This window comes from Hemiscyllium ocellatum, chromosome 9 (assembly GCF_020745735.1).
Source record: "Hemiscyllium ocellatum isolate sHemOce1 chromosome 9, sHemOce1.pat.X.cur, whole genome shotgun sequence".
Classification (NCBI taxonomy): Eukaryota; Metazoa; Chordata; class Chondrichthyes; order Orectolobiformes; family Hemiscylliidae; genus Hemiscyllium; species Hemiscyllium ocellatum.
This window is the reverse complement of record NC_083409.1, coordinates 17,971,951-17,985,250: the sequence shown is the minus strand read 5'-3', so window position 1 is coordinate 17,985,250 and position 13,300 is coordinate 17,971,951. Positions and strand designations below refer to the sequence as shown.

At 46.3% G+C, this 13,300-nt stretch overlaps 1 pseudogene; it reads right to left on the bottom strand.

The window, feature by feature from the left end:
- Positions 1-281: 281 nt before the first annotated feature.
- On the bottom strand, positions 282-13,042 carry LOC132818616 (Ig kappa chain V region Mem5-like; annotated as a pseudogene).
- Between the last annotated feature and the right edge of the window lie 258 nt (positions 13,043-13,300).

The window sequence follows — 13,300 nt, the reverse complement described above, 5'->3', positions numbered from 1 at the left end:
ATCTTCGAGAGGTTATACTTGACATCGCAAGTTAACACTGTCCCCATCAAACACATCCAGGTCAGGGAAGGCATGGGGCTAGATAAAGAGTAAAGTTTTCTCTACACTATCCCAATGACCTGCCTTAACCCCTGAAGCTCAGAAGTGTCTCTGAGCCAGTCCTCAGAAGGAAGAGAGTTGAAATTCAGTGCTGACAATGACCTTTGACCTGCCAGCTCAGCCCTGTTCTATTTAAAGTTGTGTCTCCTCTGTGGACTGTCTCCAACACTCTACACACATTCTGATCTCCTGATGCTCTTGCTGAGGGGAGAGGGGAGGGTCACATGGGTGAGGGCACAGGAGAAGCGAGCGTTGGACTCCCAGTCAGGCCCAGAGAGGGTCAGCAGGCTGCTGACACTGTAGGTGCTGTCCGAAGCTCGCAGGTAGTTGCTGGTCTGAACCCCGTCCGAAATGACTGCACCGTCCTTCTTCCACTGCACCTCCAGCTCATCGGGATAGAAGTGATTGGCAAGGCACACCAGGGTGGCAGTGCCCTTGGCATTAATCTATTCCAGGGAGGGGGGCAGCAGGGTCAGCTTGGGCTGAGAGTTGTCACGGACTGAAAGACAAAAGAAACAATTTTAATCCCTGCCTTTTGAAGGGAATTCAACACTCACAATATTCACTGGCAATACAATCTTTTTGAACATTCTTAGTCAATACAGAATAAACCCAACAAATGAACAGACACTGTTCAAATTGCTTCTTGCGATCTGAGTGTCACTGGCAGGGCCAGCATTCATTACCGTCCCTAGGTGTCCCTGAGAAGGTGATGGTGAAGCAGCAGAGAGAGAAGGGACAGTTTTGGACCATCGGTTATGGAATGAATGTGGGAAGCTGGAAGGGCTATCGATGGGGAAGCACTTTAGTGACAGCGATCAGAACTCAGTGAGATTGAGAGGAGGGATGGAAATGGAGAACCATGGAGCAAGTGTAAAAGTTTTCATTTTACTAAACTGTGTGGTGCTTTGGTAAAAGTGGATCGGAACCAATGGCATGATGGGAAATCAGTGTCAGGGCAGTGGGAGCCCTCGAAGGATGAGACAGACTGTTCCGAATCTGTTCCCACAATGAGTAAGGGTGGGACTCCCACATCTAGACCAAAGAAACAAGAGGATTGGGGTTCACGTACTGACATGGATTGGGAACTGGTTGGCAGGCAGCACAGAAAGAATGAGTCTTTTTCTGAATGGCAGGTAATAACAACTTAGGGTGCCACAGGGTCAGCCCTTGGTACCCAGTTATTCATAATAAATAACAATAGAGTCATAGGGGCCCAAAAGACCCATCATCCCATTGTGTCCATACTGGTCAAAAAACAACAACCCAATAATTGTCATCCATTTTTCCAGCAAAAGGGAATTAGATGCAATGTGTATTTAAGAAGGAATTAGATATAGTTCTTAGGATTAAAGGGATAAAAGAATGTGGGGAGAAAGTAGGAACAGGGGACTGTGTTGGATGAACAGCCATGATCATATTGAAGGGTGGAGCAGGCTTCAAGGGCTGAATGGCCTACTGCTGCTCCTGTGTTTGATGTTTCTATCTGTTTCTCAGATAATGAAGGAATGTCTCTCATCATTTTGAAGCTGGAAGTCAGATGTGTGTGGAGGTGGAAGATGTGGCCATGGTGATTAATGCAGGTCAGTAAGGTGGTTCAGAAGACACATGGGAGAAACTGTTTTACTTTTTCCCTTGATGGAATGAGGGCATTGCTGGATCGGCAGCATTTATTGCCCATCCCTAATCACCCAGAGGGCAGTTTAGAGTCACCCACATTGCTGTGGGTCTGGGGTCACATGGTAAGGATGGCAGTTTTCTTCCCTAAAGGACATAAGGGAATCAGATGCTTTTCCTGACAATCAACGATGGTTTCATGGTCATCATTAGTCTCTTAATTCCAGATTTTGTTTTGATTGAATTTGAATGCCACCATCTGCTGGATTCTAACCCTGGTCCCCAGAACATTACCTGGATCTCTGGATTAACAGCTCAGCAATAACACCATTAGACCATCACCTCCCTTATCTCATTTTTGGTTGACTGTGAAAGCAAGAAGTTTGTTTATTCTGGAACTGTATAAAACCCCAGTTAGAGCACAGTGAGAGAACTGTGTACGGTTCTGGTCACCACGTTACAGGAAGGATGTGATTCCATTAGAGATGGGGACAGAGGAGGAGTTTGTCTGGAATGGGGACTTTGAGCTTTGCGGAATGATTGGATTGGCTGGGACTGTTTTCTTTGGAACACAGGAGGCTGAGGGGAGATTTGGTGGTGGTGTGTAAAATGATGAGGGGCCTGGACAGAGTAGGTAGGAAGGACTGATTTCCACCAACACAGAGGACAATAACCCTGGGGAGAGATTGAAATCAGTTGGGGCAGGATTAGAGAGGAGTTGACGGTATTTGTTTTCACCCAGAGCTTGGTGGGATGTGGGACTCACTGTCTGAAAGGGTGGGAGAGGCAGAAACCCTCATCAAATTGAAAAAACACTTAGATGTTCACTTGAAACAGCAAAACTTCCAGAGCTATGGAGCAAGAGCTGGAAAGTGGGATGGAGCGTGATATCTCTTTAACAAACCTCTGATTACCCACAGATCAGGAGAACTTTATCCAAGAACATTGGAGCAGACTCGGATCCACACACGTCAGGAAAGAATCACGTTGGGGTGTCTGTGTAGAAGATTCTAGATGATATTTCAAACCTTGCTGCACACTATTGGGCTGAGGTCAAGGGTGAGGCTGCAAAGAGTCTCAGTGTCCTAGAGTCAGACAGGGTCACTGCTCCTAATGACCCCATGACTCCTGGAAGGTGAGAGTGCGCAGACAATGGATGAGGATCCTGATCAGGAGACTCCAACCTTCAAGAAAGACTTGCACTTGTGTAGCACCTGTCCCCAACTCAGGATGTCCCACTGGATGTTTCCAGCAGACTGTGCACAGCGAGATCCCAAACCCCATGTGATAATTAGCAGAGAAATACATTCTGAGTGATTTTGACTGGGGGATAAATATTGACCAGGGACACCAGGGGGAACTGCCTGCTCTTCATCCAATAGTGCCATGGAATGGCATCTTTCACAACTGAAAGACTCTCAGTTATTCCAAAAAATGAAGAATAGTTCCTTGAAGATGAAGTTGCAGGTAGATAGGGAAGTGACAAAGTTATTTGGTTTGCTTTCCTTTACTTGTCAGTGCATTGGGTATTGGAGTTGGGAGCTGTTGCGGCTGTACAGGACATTGGTTAGGGCACTTTTGGATTACTGTGTGCAATTCAGTTCTCCTTGCTGTAGGAAAAATGTTGCGAATCTTAAAATGATTTACAAGGATGTTGCCAAAGTTGGAGGGTTTGCATGAAAAGGAGAGGCTGAATAGGCTGAGGCTGTTTTTCCTGGATCATTGCAGGTTGATGGGTGACCGTATAGAGGTTTATAAAATCATGAGCGGCATAGATAAGGTGAATAGAGAAGATTTTTTCTCCAGAGTTGGGGAGTCCAGAACTGGAGGGCATAGGCTGAAGGTGACAGGGGAAAGATTTAAAAGGGACCTAAGGGACAACGTTTTCATTCAGAGGGTGTTAAATGTATGGAATGAGCTGCCAGAGGAGGTGGTGAAGGCTGGTACAATTACAACATTTAAAAGACATGGGTATGTAAATAGGAAGATGTTAGAGGGATATGGGCCAAATGCTGGCAAGTGGGACTAGATTAATTTCGGATATCTGGTCAGCATGGACGAGTTGGACCGAAGGATCTGATTCTGTGCTGTCCATCCCTCTGACTCTAATTGTATTTCAATCCAGCCCTTAACACATCAGGCTCTCCCAAAGACATTTACAGACAGTTTTGTTTGACAAACAGTCACTGTTGCAATGTCAGTAACGTGGCAGCTGGTTTCTGCACAGCAAGATCCCACTAGAAGCAATGAGATCAAAGAGCAATAATGATGTTGGCTCAACGATAACTATTGGCCTGAACTCAACCCAAAGAGAAAGGAATTTGGTTCAGTTGGATGGAAAATGAGAAAATGGAAGGTAAAGGAGAAGGTAGGATTGCTGGTTAGTGATGGGATTGATTGTTACCAGAAAATAAAAGAAAGGGATGGAATTTTTGAATATCAAAGGGATCATAAAAGTGCAGGGAAAATCAACAATAGAACAAACTTAAAGAGTTTGTATCTAAATGCACAAAGCATTCTGAGTAAGGTTGACAAAGTGATGTCACAAATCCAGGTAAATTGAGTTTCCAAGGAATTTAAACTAGTTAAAGTTGAGGAGGGCTCAGGAAAGGTTATTCAAGTTTCTAGAAGATGTAAAAGGACAGAGAGTACAGAAAGGATCAGGAATCGAACATAAAGCACAGCAGATAAGAGGACAATGATGGGAAGGAGGGCAGTCAATGCAGGACTGAGGGTGTTGTACTTAAATGCACACAATATACACAATGGGCTGGTAGTGCAGATTGAAACTGGCAGGTACGATGTTGTGGGTATCACAGAGACATGGCTGTAAGGGAATTCGGGCTGGGAACTAAATATTCAAGGATGCATGTCCTATCAAAAGGACGGGCAGATGGGCAGAGGGGGAAGAGTTGTCTTGTTAGTGAGAAATGAAATTAAATCAATAGCAAGAAGTGATGTAGGGTTAGAAGGTGTAGAATCTGTGTGGGTAGAGCTGAGGAACTGCAATAAATAAAGAATCTGATGCAAGTTATGTCCAGGTCTCCAAGCAGTAATCAGGGTGTGGGGAAGGAAATCAGTCAGGAGACAGAAAATGTCAGGGCAGACTTCAATGGATCGGTGGACTGGGTAGTGTATCTCAAGGAAAGGATTTCATGGAATATCTATGAGACGGATTTTGGAGCAGCTTGTGCTTGAGCCATTATGGAACAGGCAGGTCTGGATTCAGTGATGTGTATTGAGGCAAACATGATTAGTGAGTTTAAGGTGAAAGTATCCCTGTGGATAAGTGACCATAATACGATAGAATTCCCCCTGTAGTTTGAGAGGGAGAAGCTGCAATCAGATTGAACAGTATTTCAGTTGAGTAAAGGTAACTCAATGTGGTGGAGAATAGTGGGAAGCCGGAGGATTAGGAAGCCTTTAAAAACCTGCAGGGGATAACTGAAAAAGCATTAAGGGTGGAGAATGTGAAATGTGGGAGTTATCTAGCCAGTAATATAAAAGAAGATTGCAGGAGTTTTATCAGGTGTATAAAAAGGAAGAGGGAGTCAAAAATAGACTATGGATCACTGGAAAATGAGGCTAGAGAATGAATAACAGGAAATGAAGGAATAGCAGAGGAATTGAATAGATACTTTGCATCAGTCTGCATCATGGAAAACACCAGCAGTGTCCCAGTAATTCAAGACTGTCAGGGGTCGGAGCGGAGTGCAGTGGCCATCACTAAGGAGGAGGTACTGGGGAAGCTGGAAGGTCTGAATGTGGATAACTCACCCAGACTGGATGAACTACACCAGTGTGTTCTGAAGGAGATCGCTGAGGAGATTGTGGAGGCATTGGTGATGATCGTTCAGGAATCAATGGAGTCAGGGTGTGGAGGTGAGATGGGGACGGATTTGGTGGGGGCAAGGGACAGGAAAATGGCTCACATATCACCCCTGTTTAAGAAGGGAGGGAGGTAGAAGATGGGACATTATCAGCCAGTTAGCCAGGACTCAGTTGTTGGTAAGGTTTTAGACTTCAATTTAAGGATGAAATTGCAGAGGACTAGGAAGTGCAATGGCTTCATCAAGGAGATATCATGCCTGGCAAATCTGTTAGAATTCTTTGAGGAGGCAATGAGCCAGTCAGACAAAGGAGAGTCTGAGGAAGTAATCTATTTGGATTTCCACAAGGCATTTGACATCAGACAAGCGCCCACAGTATTAGGGGCAATGTAGTGGCATGGATTGAAGACTGGCAGGTTGGCATAAAGCAGAGCGTGAGGAACAATGGCCAATGGTGACTAGTAGAGTTCTGCAGGTGTCAATGTTAGGGCCATAACTATTCACGTTATACATGAACAATCTGGATGAAGGAAGTGAAGACATTGTTGCTAAGTTTGCAGGTGACATGAGATAGGTGGAGGGACAGGTAGTGTTGAGGAAGTGGGAAGGCTGTAAAAGCTCCTGGATAGGCTGGGAGAGTGGGCAAAGAAGTGGCAGATAGAATACAATGTGTGACAGTGTGAGGGTATGCACTTTGGGAGGAAGAAGAGATGCAAAGACTGTTTGCTAAATAAGGAAAGCCTTTGGAAATCTAAAGCACAAACCACATTCAGGTTTCCCTTCAGTTTAACAGGCTGGTCCAGTTTGTGCTTGGGTAGGCAAATGAAATGATAGCATTCATTTCAATAGGGCCAGAATACATGAGCAGAGATGTACTGCTGAGGCTGTGTAAGGCTCTGGTCAGACCACATTTGGAATATTGTGAGCAGATTTGGGACCCATAGTCTAAGAAACAATGTGCTGGTATTGGAGGGGTTTACAAGAATGATCCTGGGGATGAAGGGCTTGTCATATGAGGCGTGGTTGAGGACTCTGGGTCTGTACTCGACGGAGTTTAGAAGAATGATGAGGGATCTGATTGAAATTTGCAGAATACTGATCGGTCTGGATAGAGTGGATGCAGGACAGACTCGGGAACCAAGGCACAGCCTCAGAATGACGGGCCGACCCTTTTGAGCTGAGGTGAGGAGGAATTTGTACAGCCAGAAGGTGGCGTAACTGTGGAACTCATTGCTACAGAGGGCAGGGGAGGCCAAGTCACTGAGTGTATTTAAGACAGATATAGATAGGTTCGTGATTGTGAAGGGGATCGAACGTTCCTGTGGAGTAGGCAGGAGAATGGGGGTGAGAAGCATATCTGCCAAGATCAAATGGCAGAGCAGATTCAATGGGCTGAATGGCTGATTTCTGCTCCTATTTCTTAAAGACTTCTGGAGAGTTTCCCCAAAACCCTGGAACACTGAACCCACTGGACTGTGAGCCCTGCTGGAGCTGTTTGTCATCAGAACTTTGCCAAGAGACAACCAAAGAGTGGAGAGAGTGTGCATCCATGTCGGAATTTCAGTATGCTTCCCAGCTCCTGGAATACCATGAGTGCAGGAAGTGTAGTCAGTGACAGCAGTTGGAGCTCCGGGTTCGGAGCTTGAGCAGCAGCTGGTGTCAGTGCGGAGCGTCTGTGAGGCTGAGAGCTCCATGGAGAGCACGTTTCTCGATGTGGTCACTCTGCAGCTTCAGAGTATGCAGGGAGAGAGGGAATGGGGGAGGAGCAGACAGTCCAAAAGGATCAGGCAGCTAGTACAGGAATCCCCTGAGTGTATCCCACTCTCCAACCAGGATTTAGTTTGGAATCCTGATAAGAATGATGATTCATCTGGGGAGTGCAGCCAGAAGCAAGTCCATGGCACCATGGGGGGCTCAGCTGTATTGGGGGGCGGGTGTGGGTGGTGGGGGGGGTGGTATACGGACGACTGGAAGAGTGATCGTGAAAGGAGATTCAAGACTGAGGGCATCGATAGGTGTTTCTGCAGCTGCAGATGGGAATCCAGGATGGTGTGTTGTCTCCCTGGTGCCAGGGTCAAGGATGTCACTGAACGGCTGCAGACCACCCTGAGGGGAGAGGGGGAACAGGCAGCAGTCGTGGTCCACATCGGTCCCAGTGACAGAGGGAGAAAAGGGATATAATCCTGCAGTCAGAATTTAGGGAGCTCAGAAGGGAAATAACATCAGGAACTCAAAAGTAGGAATCTTCAGGTTACACTTGCCCCACGCAAGTGACAAGAGGAGCAGGAGGATAACATAAGTGACTGTAGGGCTGGGAAGAGGATCCAGGAGGGAGGATTTTAGATTCTTGTGACATTGGGACTGGGTCTGGGGGAGATGGGACCTGGATAGACCAGACAGCGTCGCTCCTGAACAGAACTGGCACTGAGCTCCTTTGAGGTGATCTACTCGTGCTGTTGGAGAGGGTTTAAACTAACTTGGCAGGGCTGTGGGAGCCAGGAGGGAATATCAGAGAGGAACACCAAGGTCCACAGAATCATCAGTGCAGTCAACAAGTCACCAACCAGTGGGAAGGATTTAGAGGAATACATTTGCAAGGAATTTACACAGACCTGCAAATATAATAGTCATTATAAATGGGGGGGGGGGGGGGTGGGTGGGTGGGAATGTCTTTAATGTCTGAATATAGACTGGGATAGTAGCAGTGTGAAGGACAGGGAGGTGCCAGAGTTGTGAGAGTGTGTTCATGTGAATTTTCTCCAGCCGCAGGTTTCCAGTCCAATGAGAAAGGAGGCTCTGCTAGATCTGGATCTTGGGAATGAGGAGGCCCAAGTGGATCAAGTGTCAGTGAGAGGACACTTAAGGAAGAGTGATCATTGTATCACAAAGTTGAGGGTGACGGTAGAAAAGAACAAAGGCCTTTTCAGGGTCAAACATCTTCACTGGGTAAAATGCCAGCTTCTATAGGATATGGATGTATCGGATCTGAATAAAATGGGATCAAAGGTTGGCAGGGAAATCCTGAAAAGAATAGTAGAGGATGTGGACCAGGTATATTCGAGATACATTTGAAGGAGGGCAAACAATTCCTGAACTTACTCAAGGGCAAAAGTGGTAGAATTATGGTAAATAAGAAAAGGGCAAAAGAGTAACTAGAGAGAGAATAGGGCCCCATGAAGATGAACAATGTACCTCTGGGTGGATCCACAGGAAATGGTTTAGGTCTTAAATGAATATTCCAGGTCAGTATTTATCATGGAGAAAGACATGGAAATTTGGGAACTTGGGAAATAAATAGTAATGTCTTGACACAGGTCCACATTACAGAAGAGGATTTCTTAAAGTGCAAGACGGTAGATAAATCTCCAGGACCTGATCAGGTGTATCCCAGGACATTGTGGAAAGCGAGGAGAGAGATTGCTGGACCGCTTGCTGAGGTATGTTTCTGATTGAAAGCCATGAGTGAGGTTCTGGAGAACAGAGAGGTTGGCTAATGTTAGCCATTATTTAAGGAAAAGCCAGGGAACTATAAACCAGTGAGCCTGATGTCATTGCTGGGTAAGTTATTGGAGTGAGTTCTGAGGGACAGGATTTACATGCATTTGGACAATCAATGCAGTTTTGTGCATGGTAATCGTGTCTCACTAACGTGATTGAGGTTGTTTGAAGAGAAGATTGATGTAGGCAAAATAGTAGACACTGTCTGCATGGACTTCAGCAAAGCATTTGACAAGGTTCCACATGATAGACTGATTAGTAAGATTAGGCCGCATGGGATCCAGGGGGAGCTAGCCATTTGGGTAAAAAAATGACTTCAAGATAGGAGACAGAGAGTGGTGGTAAGGGGTTGCTTTTCAGACTGGAGATCAGATGTCAGCTGTGTGCCACAAGGATTGGTGCTGTGTCCATGGCTTTTCATCATTTAAATAAATGATTTGGATGTGAATATAGGAATTATGGCGAGTTTGTAAATGATCCCAAAATTGGTGGTACAGTGGATAGTGAAGAAGCTTATCTGAGAGTACAGTGGGACCTTGATCATTTGGGGAAATGGGCAGAGGTGTGGCAAATGGACAAAAGTGCAGACTGCAGATGCTGGAAACCAGAGTTTAGATCAGAGTGGTGCTAGAAAAGCACATCATGTCAGGCAGCATCCGAGGAGCAGAAAAATCGACGTTTCGGCTAGAGGAATCCTGATGAAGGACTTTTGCCTGAAACGTCGATTTTCCTGCTCCTTGGATGTTGCCTGACCTGCTGTGCTTTTCCAGCACCACTCTGATCTAAACGTGTGACAAATGGAGTTCAATTTAGATAAATGTGAGATGTTGCATTTTGGAAAGTCAAACCAGGGCAGGACTTGTACTGTTAATGGTGGGGCCCTGTGGGGTGTTGCTCAACAAAGTGACCTCAGGGTGCAGGGGCAGGGGCAGGGGCAGGGGCAGGGGCAGGGGCAGGGGCAGGGGCATTATTCCTTGACAGTGGAGTCACAGGGAGACAGGGAGATGAAGAAGATGTTGAGTACACTTGCCTTTATTGGTCACTGCACTAAGTATCAGAGTTGGGACATCATTTGCAGCTGTACAGGAAATTTGGGAATAATGTGAACAATTCTGATCATCCTGTGATAGGAAGGATGCTGTTAAACTTAAAATTCTGCAGAAAAGATTGACATGGATGTTGCCTGGAACTGGAGGGTTTGAGCTGTTGGAAGAGGCTCAATAGACGGGTTATTTTTCCTGCAGGATCGGAGACTGAGAGGTGGCCTTATAGATGTTTATAAAATCATGACGGGCATGGACAGGGTGTACATCCCAGGTCTTTGCCTTGGGAAAGGGAAACCAAAACTAGAGGGTGTAGGTTTAAGATGAGAGGCAAAAGATCCAAAAGGGACCTGAGGGGTAACTTGTCACACAGAGGGTGGTGCGTGTCCGGATCGTGCTGTCAGAGAAAGTGCTGGAGATGGATAGAATTACAGCATTTAAAAGATGTTTGGATGGGTCCATGAATAGGAAGGGTTTAGAGGGATGTGGGCTAAATGCTGGCAAATGGGATGAGGTCAGTTTTGGATATCTAGTTAGCATGGAGAAGTTAGACTGAAAGATCTGTTTCCACGCTGTATGACTCCGTGACCATTAGAGGCTGGAAAAGCTGAGATCTTTTACCCTGAAGTGCCGGAGGCTGAGGAGTGACCTTATAGGGGTTTATAAAATCATGAGGGACATAAATAATGTGAATAATGCAGGAAGGAGGTGAATGTTTTGTGGAGCTGGCAAACATATGCACAAAGATCATTCCAGGGATGAGGAATATCAGTTATAAAGATAGATTGGAGAATCTGGGACTGTCTTCTTTGGAGAAAGTTACAGATCACACAACATCAGGTTATAGTCCAACAGGTTAATGTGGAAGCACTAGCTTTTGGAGCGCCGCTGACAACCATTTGATGAAGGAGGGGCGCTCCGAAAGCTAGTGCTTCCGAATAAACCCCCTGTTGGACTATAACCTGGTGTTGTGTGATTTTTAACTATGTCCACCCCAGTCCAACACCGGCACCTTCAAGTCTTTGGAGAAGGCAGCGAGGAGAATTGTTCCAGAAATTCAAAATCAGGAGGGGCCTGGAACAGAGTAAATAGGGAGAAAATGATTCCACTTGTGAAAGGATTGAGACCGAGAGGCCACAGATTGAAAGTAATTGGACTAGAAAGAAAAGTGAGATGAGGGAAAACATTTTCAGCCAGTGAGTGGTTAAGGTGTGGAATGCACTGCCTGAGAGTGTGGTGGAGGCAGCTTCAATTGAAACATTCCGAAGGGAATGAGACTGTTATCTGAAAAGGAACAATGTGCAGGGTGACAGGGAGAAGGCAGGAGAATGACACTCAGTGAATTGCTCATTCAGAGAGCTAGTCCAAACAGGATGGACGGAATGGTCTCTTGTGCACTGTAAAAGTTCTGTGATTGTGTGATTGAGCAGAGTTAAAGCTGGGGGAGGTGGGAGCTCGGTGTCTCACTGTGCTGCTGCTGCTGCTGCTGCTGCTGCTGAGGTCAGTGAGATCAGAGACTGGGACAGGGAGCCAGAGCTCACATCAAACTCTGCCCCGTGTCCGTCACACTGAGACTGGCAGGAGGCTACTCACTGATTTCACTCCATGCTGCAGGAATGGGACCACAGACTGCAAATGGACAGAGCTCCTCTACACAGTGAGTAAAACTTACTGACTTATATCTTGCGTTTTTTAAAGAGGGCATGAAAGTAAAGAAATACAGCTGGACACCCTGTTCGACACAGTGCTCCTCAATCAACCATTTCATTCTCTGCAGCTTTCCACTAACACCTTCAACAAATCAGCAACTGTATTTTAGAAAGTGTGTTTCAGTATTGAAAGGGTTAATAACAGAGGATTGAGGTTTACTTACTCAGTCTGAGCTTGGTTCCTTTACCGAACGTAAGCCACAGTGAGAGCTCCAGTGCAGAGGCTGTACAAAAACCTCAGCTCTCTGCTTCCCTCTTATCACTGTCAACCTCTCTCTGTCTCTGTGTGTCTATCGCTCACTCTCACCCTCTCCCTGCCCCTCTTTGTCTCTCCCTCCTTCATGTGTCTTTCTCTCTCTGTCTCTCTGGGTTGTTTCCAGCTGGGCTCGGGAGGATGGTGAAATTTATTTTTCGATGTTAAATCTTGAGGCAGCTCTTCACATGTGGCCATGTCGTGTAAGAGGGAAACTTGAGGCCTTCAGTGAGCGTTGAGACACCACAGGGACGGGAGTGTGCCGTGGACAGTGGAAATCCCAGTTTGGGGTAATTTGATCAGTTTCATTCAGATCTAACTGGATATATCACTTCAGGCGGTGAGACTGTGTGTTCATTATTATACATTTTATGTAACTGCGATGTGTCAGTCCAGGAGGTGGTGTTGTGCGTGTTGAGGTTTTTGTACAGCTCTGTGTCACTGTGTCGAGGGTAGCTGTAAGCTTGCTGACAGTAATAGTCAGCGACATCCTCATTCTGAACGTTGCTGATTGTCAGGGTGAAACTGGTCCCTGATCCACTGCCGGTGAATCGATCGGAGACTCCTGTGAATCGAGTTGTTGCAGCATAGATCAGGAGAGAGGGTTTCTGACCTTCTCGCTGCTGGTACCAAGCAAGGGAGCTGCTAATGCTTTGACTGGCCTTACAGGTGATGGTTGCGGTCTGGCCCAGTCCCACTGACAGCACCGGGGGAGACTGGGTCATGGTGATGTCCCCACTGATACCTGAGGGATCAGAGAGAAACACAGTGAAGTCAGAACTGTCACAGAAAGAGCCGGTCAAATGAGAGATTGTTGGAGACACTGAGCATTCCTCTAGTTTCAGCATTTTCCCTTCAATCACAAGTCAGTGGAATTGGAGTGAGATGGAGAGCAGCGAAAGATTCAAGGTGGAAGGAGAGAGATTTGTACCTGCGACACAGAATGCCAGGGGCCAAATCAGCTGTATGTGTGAAATCATGGTGTGTGCTCCTGTCCCTGTGCCTGGTTCCTGATAAACTCTCCCTTCACTGGGCTCTGCTTTATAAAGCTGCAGCCTGTGAGAGTCTGACTGGGTGTTCCTCAGTATGTAAATGGCATCAGGCAGAGAGAGCCACGTCAGCCCCTCACACTTCTCTCTTCTCTCTCTCTCTCTCTGTCTCAGAGTCATTGATGTGAACAACATTGAATGAGGCCATTTGGCCCATTGTGTCTGTGCTGGTAAACAGCGATCTGATGACACTAATCCCATC